At 34.2% G+C, this 13,426-nt stretch overlaps 1 protein-coding gene across 1 annotated transcript in view; it reads left to right on the top strand.

Moving 5' to 3' along the window:
• Positions 1–13,426, top strand: part of LOC106618861 (uncharacterized) — a 323,886-nt gene that overhangs the window by 85,118 nt on the left and 225,342 nt on the right. The window contains exon 3 of the mRNA XM_014236756.3: positions 5,948–5,988. The gene's annotated coding sequence lies outside the window, so the exon portion shown is untranslated. The remainder of the gene's footprint in view (positions 1–5,947; positions 5,989–13,426) is intronic.

Genomic DNA, 13,426 nt, shown 5'->3' with positions numbered 1-13,426 from the left:
TTACCTACCTATGCACAAATAGAAATGTGTATGTATGTATTATTCAAGCATATATATTTTTATTTAAGGGAAGTGCCCAAAATTGCTTTGCCATAAAGCCAAAAACGCACGAAGTTGAGGTTCGTTAACGTTCTACCAAACTGGCATAATTTTAGACGCGCACACAACGCACATGTATGTGTGTGTGTTACATTTGAATGGGTGTATGCGCTTCCGAGCACACAGCGACAGTGGCATGTAAACACAGATGAGTACGTGTCAAACAAGTCACTCGCACAGTAACAAGTTAAACCCATCCTACACTCACACTACTACAGAAGTTCCGTACTCGCACTCTTGGTGGCAGGAATGTCTGTATGTGTAGCCATGCACGCAAACATGCAATTACCGGTTGCTGCCTACGTAATTTGTACTTACATAAGCAAGTGGTCCTTTGCGTAACCAACCCAGCGAACATAAGCGCTCATTTTCCCAGTTCGGCAGCTTGAAGGCTTCTCATAAAGCGGCTGGCAGGTGTAAAGTTAAACTCACTGAGTAAAATTAAATTTATACACATATTAAAAATATTGACCATTACAAACAAGCTTAAGATATGTTTCAGACCAGTATTGTTTTAATTATGGTCATAGAGTAGATCTTAAAAATGTTAGAAGGCAAAATTAGTAAATACTTTTCTCTGTCATTATTTCATTCTTAGTTTAACTTCGTTTTAAAATAATTGTACTTTTCTTCTCAATACAAGTAGTTCCCTTTTTACCTTTTTAAAAAAGTCAAAGAAAGTTGTAATTACTTTTGAAGAAGTAATGAAACTAATTTTTTTTGAGAGCCGCGTGGAAATAATGCCTCTATGATAGCTTACAACTCAACTACATACATCAAGGACAACTCAACCTGTTGTTTCAATTTCAATTCAACTGAATCGAGTTGTAAACAGTAATTGGGATATAACTTTCTGCTGCGTGCTTGGCGTCATGTGGATTATTTTTTCCTCAACTTAGTTATGTGGAATATATAAATATTTTTTTACAACAACATTCATTATATTAAACGTTTACTAATTAGCATATAAAGCACAATTTTGTCGAAGTAGCTTTCCACAACTTTATTTTCTTTTTTCATACGTGCTTATCTTTATATTAGGAAATGAATTCAAATTAGATAAAAACTTTTGCAAATATGTATTTTATTTTTAAATTCCTAAAAGAAATCGCTTTCTTAAAATAGTATTTCCTTGTCAACAATACTACGTGTAGGGTATTCTTGCAGATGTGTGGCATTTCCTAGCGAGATAACTACCAAGCCAGCTGTTAAAGGAATGCGAACCGTGCTAAAGTGACTCCTAAAGCTCTCTTGTATGCAGGTTCAGATATTTTTGCTTCCACAAATCTATAGGTTAGGTAGTTGCAGTAGGCTAGAGTTATAAACTCGGTTTTTCGAATGGTCTTCGTTAGACTATTTTTTACGTTACGGATACGTTACGTCAATAATCTATACTGATAAACCGCCTAAGAATGACATTTAACCCCACTGGAAATATCCAACTTAAACTGAACTTTCGCTAATTTTTGTATAAAAGATATGATCTTGAATTTAATATTCTTTAGTTCTATATTTAAAAGGGAATTGATAAAGCTGGAATACCAATGTCAACCATTTCTCGCTTATTAAAAACTCTAATCAATACTTGTATTTACAGAATTGTGTGTTTGTTAAGTTGGTTGAGAATTTTGAACTGGTATCTGAAAGTAGGACCAGCTTTCTTCTTCTGTTTAATTATCCTCACTGAAATAATTGGTATTGGTGATTTGAAGGAAGTTATTTTCGGTTCGTAGCTCCAAAGCTTCACCTCTTTTAAAAATATCTTTCTGGTATTCTATATATCAGGTAAATGGAGGTCTACTCCGAACGTTTAACAAATTGCTTTAAAATATTTTTTATTACAAAAGAAGAATCTCGAAGGTTTGCCAATATCCAACGAGTGGCGACCGTACTCATTATATTATATTGTGATTTTAACTTTTTTCAACACTGTATGATAGTAAACAAAATTTATGAGAAAATTTATAAACCTGAGCACTTGGTCTGTAAGTGTCTTGGTCCCTCCTAATGTCATCTAAAGTTGGATCAAGTTATTTGAGCAAACTTTTTAAGGTCATATATCTAGTAAAGAGGTTAATTATCTGAGTCATTTAACCTTTATTAAATCTTATCTAAATTATTTTGTTTGGAGGTCATAGTTAAATTTAATGTCCGAGATATTGTGAACATATTATTATTTTACGGATCATTATACCCTGAACCGAGTATACTAAGTTTGTCACAAAGTTAGAACACACAAAAGGAAACGTCAGCGCGACGTGCCGTCTGCCTGTCTACCGGTTTGTCTGTATATACGCGAAATAATCCCGCAGTTTTTGAGATATCGTTCTGAAATTTTTCCAACGTTCTTTTCTCTCCAAGAAACTGCTCATTTGTTGGAACCGCCGATATCGGACCACTATTGCATATAGCTGACATACTAACTGAACGATCAAAATTATGTTCTTGTACGGAAACTTCATTATTTGGGAAGTTTATTCTAGCTTCGGTTTTTTTGTTTTAACCTAGTGTTGAAAATAATAAAAATTAGTGTTAAAATTTTTACAAAAATTATTTTCAGAAAATCTAAAAGCGGTGTGCTTAGACTTCTTTAAAGAAATATGTGATTATTGCCAAACTCTTTTGATTGTCAAAAGATCTGCTTACATTTCAATATCATCCAGAAACATTAACATATCTCTCTCTATCAGCGATTACTGTAACTTATGACTTACTCCAGTCATTACCTGTACGAACATATAGGTATATACAAACAAGTGGCGAATGTTCAGTCTTTTGTGTTCTGAACAATTTACGCTTTTGTACTTGCTCGAGGTACTTAAGCGGCTGAAAAGATTAGCTTTGTGGCAAAGTGAAAAGAATGAGCGAATGCGAGAAAATGCCGCCGCAGCCACTAAGTGAAAGAGTTGTTCTTGTTGTTGCACACGGTTTACTTGCGGTTGCATGTGCGCTTTTGCGGCGGCTCGTTGTTCACTTTACACTCGAGTTAGTCGCTTACACTCACCAACTAAATTTTACAAAAGGCATACAAGCAAATATATGTTTCTACAAATTTAAGTATATAAAAGTGTAAGAAGAAATAAAATGACTGCGTAATTTCCGCTATTTAGTTGCCATATTTTTGCTTATATGAGAGTATATTGCATATTTATAGGTGTTAGTGGCGTTAACGCGTGGTGGGTGGGGAAGCAGTGCGCTTTCTAATTTTAATGACTTTATATCACGGTGGTTATTAGGTATATAATACACTGATGAGCATGAGGAATGCGTAAGGTAGCAAATTTTCTCAAGGCGTTTAGCCGTTTCTATATCTATGAAAGGAAAAATAAGTATTTTTAAACTTGATAGCTTGAAGTAAACCGGCATGGCAATCTCTATTAAGTTTGATATAAGCGCTTTCGCAAAATAAAAATTAAACTGGTCTAGGGAAACGTGTCCTGAAGATGTACATCATCGTTTCTCGTGACTTGGTTAAATCACAAAATTATCATATGGAAGCAATAAACAAGTTATAAAGTACACTTTATAAGAGACATGACATCAAGCTGGTACAACCGCTTGTTTGTTTTTTTCTATCTAGCTTGTAATGTCAGTCAGACTAGTTGCTTGTTCGATTCGGCACTTTATAGTTTCTGTGTTTAGAAATGAGCTGATGCTTTCTTAAGCAAATAATATTTTTAAATTGATTAGTAATATCGTAATCCATAAATAAATGAGCTGGCCAAGAGCGAATCCTGCTCAGGCGAATCTGAAATTTTGCAAAACCGGTACCTGTATTCTTCTATTGTTATAATAATTACACCTTTAACAGGATATATTAAGTTTGTCACATAGTATGTAACACCAAGAAGGCAACATCGGGGACCCTATAAAATATATATATAAATGATTACCGTGACGAACTGAGCCTATTTAGACATGCCCGTCTGTCTGTTCGTCTGTCTGTTCGTCTGTCTGTCTTTATACAAGTATACGCGCACTAGTCCATCAGTTCTTAAGATAAATCTGAAAACTTTCATACGTCCTTTTCTCCGCAGAAGCTCCTTTGTTGGAACCTCCGTTACCACTTAAGCATATAGCTGTCATACAAACCAATCGGAATGAATTGGTTGTGAGAACAACTTTTTCATTTGAATATATTTCGTCTTCTCATCCCCAGACACATTTTATCGGAGGTCCTTTTTGAGGGTCGGTTACGGGAACAAGGGCATTCCAAATTTTTAAAAATTAATCACCGATTAGTAAAGTACATTAAATTCTGTAAATTTACATTATTTTAATTTAATTAATAAATAGAATTTCTCTTAACAAAATACGAAAAAAACGCTTTTTCTGACTTTCAAGTGGTAAACATGTGATGTACTTTTATGATGGCAGATACTAAGAGTGCCAATAAGCAAAAGTGCTATAGCAAGATTTTAAAGGCTTCCACTTAATACGTTTATATAAAATGTATTTTTTTTTTTATCAAAAAGTTTCCTAAATTCCAAAAAGCACGTGGTTTGAAATCAAGATTTTGTTTCTCTATTAAATAGTAGAAAAATGTCATGGCAGCAGATTGACACCTTCAATCAACTGTATCAATTTCTTCAAATTGCACCCATTATATTTTTACAAAGAACTAAACCACCACCATCAATTTTATATTTTCCGTGCACTCGCGTTTGAATACATTAAGTCCCCTAATGATATTCGCACTCAATTGCGTTAATCTGTTACTCATACGACAAGGCGCACTCATTTCCTTTATATATTTTTTATTCATACGCTAATACGCTTTTCTCGTACGCTGCCGCTGCTCACTCCCTCATCGCTCGCGTGCGCACATAAATAAGCCAAGCAACGAATAATCGCGCATTTGTTATGTTTCTTAAGTGTGCCAACAATTTCCTCGCCTTGCAGCCAAATGGCTGCAACACCGGATACAACGCATTGCTCTGCGCACAACACAATACAAACAAAGATCGACAACTACAACAAATTTAACAATAACAAGAGTTGAATAATCGACAACGCCTTTCCGGGAGCCAGCTACTCACTCATCCTTACGCAAGCGGAAGGAAGGTTGGCGCATCTAATATGCCGCTTAACTGAGCAAATTTGCTGACGTCTTCTTTGTTTTTGTTGCACAACACAAAACGTCTTAGTCGTGACACGACGGTGCGACTTTTTGTAATAAAAGCATCTGACATGGCTCAATATTGCCGCCCACACAAACACAGATACAAATCTTTGGAATTTTATGAAAAGTTGAAATTTGCCGCTAATATTCGGCTCGACGAAGAATCATAAGTATGATAAAGATGAGTAGTTGGTGGGATAAGGATTTCAACTATGACGAGGGTGAGATGAGGTGAGAGGTAAAATGGGCCGAGACTTATAAGGCTGTCATAAGCTTTTGATAGACTAAATGTTGTTCTTGCTTTTGCTTGCCGCACTTGTGAGCGACGCGCGAGGTTCAAGCTCTTCGCCCGCTCGTTGAATGCTAGGCATCCAAATAGAAAATAAATAGCAAATAAAATAAACTAACAAATTGTATGAATGAAAATGAACAGCGAAAACTGTATGGCAGCATAATAAATACCTTAAATGAAAACTAAGCCAAACTTAGGCAACCAGAGAGCGCACAGTTCAACTGCTCTCGCTATTGCTTTGCTCAGGGACTTAGCGCAAATTAATTACATAACTGAGTGTTCGCATTGAATTCACTTTAAAGCTGTCAACATTTGCCCAATCGAAAGTTTTGCTTTAATTCATTCAGCGACAATTTAAACTTTATTTGAGTTGCAAATATAAATAAAGTCATTGAAATGAAAAATTATTTATCTCCGCTTTTGTTTACTTGCAGACAAGAACTTGCGTCGTGGTTGCAGCGGCTATTATAGACAGGTGAGTGCTAAGTAAATAGTTTAAGTATACAATATACCTACTTTAGTAACGGTTTTCCGCTGGTAATTAATGCGAAAATAATTAAACTTTATGGAAGTACCGTTTGATTGGCCGTGGCTTGAGCGTTGGGCGCTGCTATTGTTGCACGCACAAAATCATTACACTGACTTCTCGCCGAAGTTACAATACAATATCAACTCGCAAAAAAGTGTTATTTGCCTTAAGTGGCGCATATAAATATAGTATATTGGCGAAATCACCACTTGCCGCAAGAATTTCATATTCATTGGCATATTTATTTATATATTAAATGCGGCATACATTGCTACAATTACGTTTATGATGCGACAAGCATTAGGGAGGGGCAAAAGTTTGCGCAAAAATATGTGTGCGCTTTTAATTTAATAGCAAATTTAGTAAGTAAATCTAACCACAAGCACACCTAATGCTCATATTATTGCATTTTCTATTATTTCTATATATCTTTTATCCGATAGATAACTAAAACAGAAAAAACGTTAACTTTGGTTGCACCGAACCTATAATACCCTTCACAGGTGCATTTCTTTTACCATGTAGGGGTATAAAAATATCTTTATCTTGATACTGGTCATTAGAAAGAGACTTCATTTGAATTTCATTAAGATTTCTTACATACTGATCGATAAACGCGGTATAAAGTCAACTGGAAGTTCGAAAATATATATTTTTGGTATATGGTATCTAATGGAAGTATTGACCCGGTTTTACTTATATTTGGCACTAGAAATGCTGTCATCCCAAAAATATTTTCCAGAAATTTTATTATTAAATGAGTAGGAGCACCTTCCGTTACAATTAAGAGCTAATACCTGGAGAGCGTTTCTTAAAGGTGCCTACCAACCAACTTTTCGGAGTAATTGTGAATTGTGGGCTGGTGAATTTAAACATTGTCGAACTGGGCTTTAAGCAGAATAAAACCGATTTCTTGCGTCATTTTATAACTATGGATGAGACTTGGATCAGCCATCTTGATCCTAAATTGAAACAAGGACGTTAACAGTGGACTGGTTGTTCAGCTCAAAAGCAGGTAAGGTCACAACGATCAGCAAAGAAGGTTACGACTTCAGTTTTTGGGATGCAAAAGGAATTACGTTGATTGATTATCTGCAAAGAGGTAAAACAGTCTACTCTAAATATTATATTATTGCTGCCTTTTGGATCAGCCGGATGAAGAAATTCATGACAAAAGATCTGGTTTGAAGCACCAAAAAAATAATTTTTCATCGAGACAATGCACCTGATCACAAAGGTGTTTTAGCAATGACAAAACTCAACGAATTAATGTACGACTTGCTTGAGCATTCACCGTATTCAGCAGGTTTGGCTCCCAGCGACTACTACCTCTTCAGAAACTTGAAACAATTTCTTCGTGGAAAGTATTTTTCGTCAAATGAATGTAATAGCTTCACAGCAGTAGGCGGGTATTTTGCAGAGCTTCCGGAAAGTCATTACAGGGATGGCATATAATTACTAGAGGATCATTGGATTAAGTGTACTAAAGTTAAGGGAGATTATTGATTACAAAAATATATTTTGTACCAAAAACAGTGTTTGCAGTTTTGCTTTTGTTCATGTAGACTCAACTCACATGGGAACAGTAAAAGTCGCGGTAAAATAACCCGTCCCATTTTAATTTAGCCCCGATAAAAAAACATTCTATCTCCAACACTTTCTAATGCTTCTTAATGAAATTTTAAAAAAACATACAGCTTTTGAGACTAATATACTCAAAGTGGAAGAATTTAATAATCTTTGTAAACAAAAAACCCTATTTCACTAGGGAAAGATTTTACATTTAGGTTAGGTGAGTGTAGATGTTTCACAACTTCTACCATTAAAACGATTATTTAAGAAGCATAAGTATCGATATAAACTGATTTCTTCGAATGCTATGACGTCTTATAGCTGAATTAAGAATTTCGCAATAACAATTTTATCACATCTAATTGTTTAGATAGCTTTAGCAATAGTTAAAAACTCCAAGTTATATTAAGTGAACCTACACTTAAGTGAATAAAGTTTCCCTAATTTAATTTAAACGAACTTGAATCTTAATAATTTTAATATCATTAGTCGTTTGAAACACAATACAGAAAATAAAGAAAAAACCTTTATTTCTTTATAATGCAATTAAGAATTTTGTAGATGGCTAAATTTCATGTAGTATTATCCTAAATATAAGATTATTTAGGTACTAGAGTTTACTGCGCCGCCAGGCTTAAGGTCTTTTAGTCGACGTAAGAAACCATCGGCTTGCAATAAGCAACATCTTCTTTATTTACGTGATTTCCGTGCCTAGCCTCGTGAGCCTTTTCACAGTTAATAATCTGTTCTGTGACCATATTTGTACGTAGGTCTCGCAGCTTTATGCAGCTTTGACAATAACTCTAATGATATGTAATGTTAACATACCGGTTCAATATTAAAATTTTCTATATAAAGCATCAAATATGTGACCAATATTCTAAAATTTTGGACATCGCAGGAAGTAAAGAAATGGAGCGATAAAACGGAAAGACAGATGAAAAAGTTATGCTAATTTTTGCAGACGGTTACAAAATGTATTCTCGCTACAATATACACCCACCCTAATTTGCATACAAAAGAAACTTATTTACCATATATGTATAAGTATATAGCTTTACCATAGCCATGGCTTCATTTATATTAATGGCTACTGGTGCGTACGTATGGAATCTCTCATCAAAAAGCAATTTTTCGAATGGCATCATTTTAAATATATAACTATATATATTACATACATATATAACATATGTAAGCACCTTAGCAACATTTACTTAATACATATGTATTGCAAACTACACACACATATATATGCTCTTCAGCTCCAAAAACTTGCTGCCAATGAACCATATCCCGCGCAGATAAACAGATAAATAATGAACAAATTGATTTATAATTTTATGATTTTTATTGAACCGCGCCATTATGCACTGAAATAATTACACAGAAAAAATTAATTATAATTTTCTAAAATTCCTTTTCACAAAGAAACGAATAGAACCCAGGATTACAAACAAAATAAGCTGACGCCAAATTTTATTCAAAGTTAAGTGCTTGAAATCCATTTCGAGTTCTTAGGAATTACAAGAAGTACTGATTTCAAGTCAGATTTTAAAAGTTTTGCTATTCGAACGCGTTATAAAAAATTAATTATGTAAGCATATTTTATACATTAAAAACAGCAGAAAGTTAAAAAATTAAATTCAATTCTTACTGATATTTTTTCAGTTCTATGATATCATAGCTCTATTAAAACAAGTTCAGTCTCGTTTTCCGTAAAACAACTCTGTTGAAATTTCCTTAAAAGTATTTTAAGGCACTATTCTGTTTAAACGTTATATAATATAACCTATGATTTTGCTCAGCAAAAACTGAAGTGTATTTCACATCAATGGATATGAGTGAAAGAATTTTTGACTTATGCCTACGTTTTCTCCATTTCAATTTTGATTGTGTTTTGGACCAAGTAAGATGCCGTTGTTTGAATAATATGTATACTTTTTCAAGAGCCCACTCTTAAGGATTTTGTTGTGTTATTTATGTTACAAGTATATGGTTTTAAGGAGTTTTGTATTTGAAAAATCTCAAAACCTTGAGAAATAGTTAAGACTATAAGACGCAATTCTAATAGAAACGAAACTTGGATAAAAAAATTTCTTAAAAAAAGAAATCGGCTTAAAGAAATGTATATAGGCTAACAATGCTTTCTTGAGCAAGAGCTATGCAAGCAGTGGGTTTTTCATTAGTATAGGGGGTTTTAAGAAATTTTGTTTTCAATAAGAAGTAATTAATATTTAATTTAATGTTATCGCTAAGAATTTAGCATCATTTTATGATAAGGGTTATTCCATTATATTTTAAAAGTGCCGGGCCGGAAGGCCCACGTTTCGACCACTTTTTGCAGCAACTGGGGTCGTATGACAGTAATAAACGCGCCGAACATTCTCTTCCAAGGCATCAATCGTCTCGAGCTTGACTGCTTAGCCAAGCAACATCACATAACCACACAAAAAATAGTCGAACAGTGCAATATCGCAAGATCTTGTAGGCCATGCCCAATATCCTCTAATTCAAGCACAAATAAGTCATTGATCATAGCTTTATAGCGTTTCCCATTGTCCGTAACTTTATAGCCAGCTTGATTTTTGAAAAAATATGGACCACTGATTCCCTGGGCCCATAGAATACACCAAAGTGTGCATTTTTGACGGTGTGACGGCGTCTCAACAATGGTTTGTGGATTATCATAACTCTTAATTCGTTAATTTTATTCATTAATGTATCCAATCAACCAAAAGTGAGCTTCATTCATGTGTATTAGACGCAGCGCTCGATGCGTCGCGCGAACCAAATCATTATTATACCCTCAACAGAGATGTTTATAACACTCAAAATTAAACGTCAGAGACCCTATAAAGTAGAAATATAAATCATCAGCGTGCGGAGACAAATCGACTTAGCCATGTCCGTCTGTCTGTCCGGCTCTTCGTCTCTCAGTCTGTCTGTATATATACAAACTAGTCCCTCAGTTTTTGAGATATACTTGTAGATATAAAATTTTGAGGCATTTATGGAAAACCGTTTCGTTTAACAAAACATCTTCCCGAAATTCGGCTTGGATTATTGCCCAACGCTATGTTACAATCTCCGAAAAAATAGTTTAATATAGCATATAGATGTCATACAAACTGAACGATTAGAGTCAAGTTCTGGTATGTAAAACTTTTTAATTTGACGATATACCTTCACGAAATGCTCCGAGAAAAATGTTCCGATCGAGTCCCTATAGCAAATAGCTGCCATACAAACTGACCGATCAGAGTTCTTGTAAGGAATTTTTAGTATTTGTGAAAGTTTTTAATTCTTCGGTGAAAACGAAGTTAACGCTTTTTGTTGTTTTAAATATTTCTTATCAATAATATATAAATAAAGGTGATCCATTTCGAGGTTCTCTACTTTTAGATAAGAAAAAGCACAAAAAATCAAAATTTATGGGACATGTTTATTATCTTTCAAACGAACAATCTTTATCATTTATTTTAGAGCGGCTTCAGTTCTTGCACAAACTGTATTTCGTATGCTTTAAAGTACACTAAATAAAAATAACATAACAGCTTGACACGACTCATGCGTGATGTGTCAAAAAAATGCAATTAATAAAAATTAACATCTACTTGGATCACCCGTTATATATATATATGGGTTATATTCAGTTTTCTTAGACCTTCTCTTTCATGACTTTTTATTTAATTTAAAAAAATATGTTTTCAAACAAAGATTTATTTGAATTTTGTTCATTGCGGTTTTATTTTCTCTCCTCTCCATTTTATTTTATTAAATAAAATCAGAATAACGTTAACCTCTGCAGAGTGACAACATTGAATGGTTAACTACATACAAATTTGCATACAGTTGGATGAATTTCAAACTTTGATACATAACTAGAAATACTTGTTGTCTTCATATTGCAACGAACTAACGTTAGCTATGTAAAAATTTCAATATATTCTGCAAAATATTTCATTTTTATTTTAGTTTTTAAAAACGAGTGTTTTGATACAAAAAAAAAACATATTTTACAAAAATTCGTATTTCTCCAAATCTTTTTTTTTTTTGCGGTATACTTTATGCGATTTTCATGGGCCATTTATTGCACGCATTGCCCTTTTTACGCGTTTTTACTTCATATTTATACATTTATATCTCTATTTCTTTTTGGTTGTTGTTATTTTATTGTGCATATTTTGGTTTATGACGGCTGCACGTGATTCCATGAATTAAATGCTTTTCAATGTATTTTTATAGCCACGCCACAGATACAATAGTGTTCTTGCAACGGTGTGGATTTCATGGCTTTGTTGCTAATACAGTTTTTGTGTACGGCGATATTTTGTAAACATCAGCACGCCGAATATTTTTTTTCGTATTCGTTCTTTTTTCTAACTAACGCCATCGAAATACGCCTTGTTGTTATTGTTTTTGCTTCGGTCCCTCCGGCAATTTAGCATTTAAGCGCACAACAACAATGCGGCGTGATGAATAAAAAGTGTATGATAACAGCTTAAAGTCAGACGACAACTGTAAAAACAGCAATCACAAAACAACAACAAAAATACTGCATATTTAGTACAACAATATTTAGTACAACAACTGCGCTTAGTACAACGCTACGCTGAATGTGGCAGCTACAGTATATAATGGTCAACAACAACATAACTGATGGCTGGGATTTTTCGTCGCACACGTGACTTGAATTAGAACAGCAGGCGAGTGGTCGCGACCATGGTCAGCTAAAAGCCAAATTCTGTTGCTTTTTTTTTTTTTGGTTTTTGCTATTTCGGTGATTTTCATCATAAAGTGGCACGACGCGCACAACGTTGCATTGTGGCATAAAGCATATTGAAGTCACTGGCAAAAACGCTGACATAAATGAATTTAGGCTACCGAAAAAAGGTCACTTTTTCACGCTGGGTTTTGGGTTGTTGGAAAGTGGAAAAAGCGCGTGTTGTTGCACAAGAACGGCGAAGCAAAAGCTTTATGCGCGTGCTATATTATTGCTCGTACGGGTGAATTTCTGCTTGACGGAGTTTCATGCTGCACTGTTTGTTATTTTTTATAATTCTAAGTTTATATGTAGGTATTAAAAAAGTTCTGAATAGTGTTTTGGCAATTAAGAAGATAAGTTGATCTAGAACTTGATACTGAATCAAGTTTTTTTCACTGGAATATACTGAGCAATGATTCAGTGCATCAAGCATTGTGTTTAACAGAAGCAGTTCGTTCTATTGAGTCCACCACCGATTTTGATCTTTATAAGCCATTATTAAAAATTGGTTGGATAGTGTCACCGGCAGCGTATATTGGTGTTATAAGTCGGATTTTGAAAAATATATAAAAAAAATGTTGTTAATGTAACGAAGGCACTTTATTCTAAAAGTTTATTTTGTAAGCTTGAACCTTGTCTATTTAGGATATATTACGTTTGCCACGAAGATTGTAATACCCAAAAGGAAAATCCGAAAACCCGAAAAATAAAATATATACATAAATGATCAGCATGATGAGCTGAGTTGTTTTGCCATCAAAATGAATCTATCAATCTGAAATTTTGAGCATGTCTTTTTCGGACTAAGAAGCTGCTCATTTGACGAAACGGCTGATCGGACTAGTACAGCATATAGTTGTCATATAAACTAAACAATCGGAATCAAGTACTTGCATGGAAAACTTTTGTATTTGATTAGATATTCACGAATTTTGGCATGGATTATTGTCCAAAGCATTGGTGCAACCTCTGAAGAAATTGTTCGAATCGGACCATTATAGCAAATCAATCAAGTATTTTGAATTTATAAAGGGAACCGAGCCTGCA

This window comes from Bactrocera oleae, chromosome 5 (genome assembly GCF_042242935.1).
Source record: "Bactrocera oleae isolate idBacOlea1 chromosome 5, idBacOlea1, whole genome shotgun sequence".
NCBI classification, from domain to species: Eukaryota; Metazoa; Arthropoda; class Insecta; order Diptera; family Tephritidae; genus Bactrocera; species Bactrocera oleae.
Note: the sequence above shows the minus strand (reverse complement) of the source record. Positions and strands in the feature narration are given on the sequence as shown.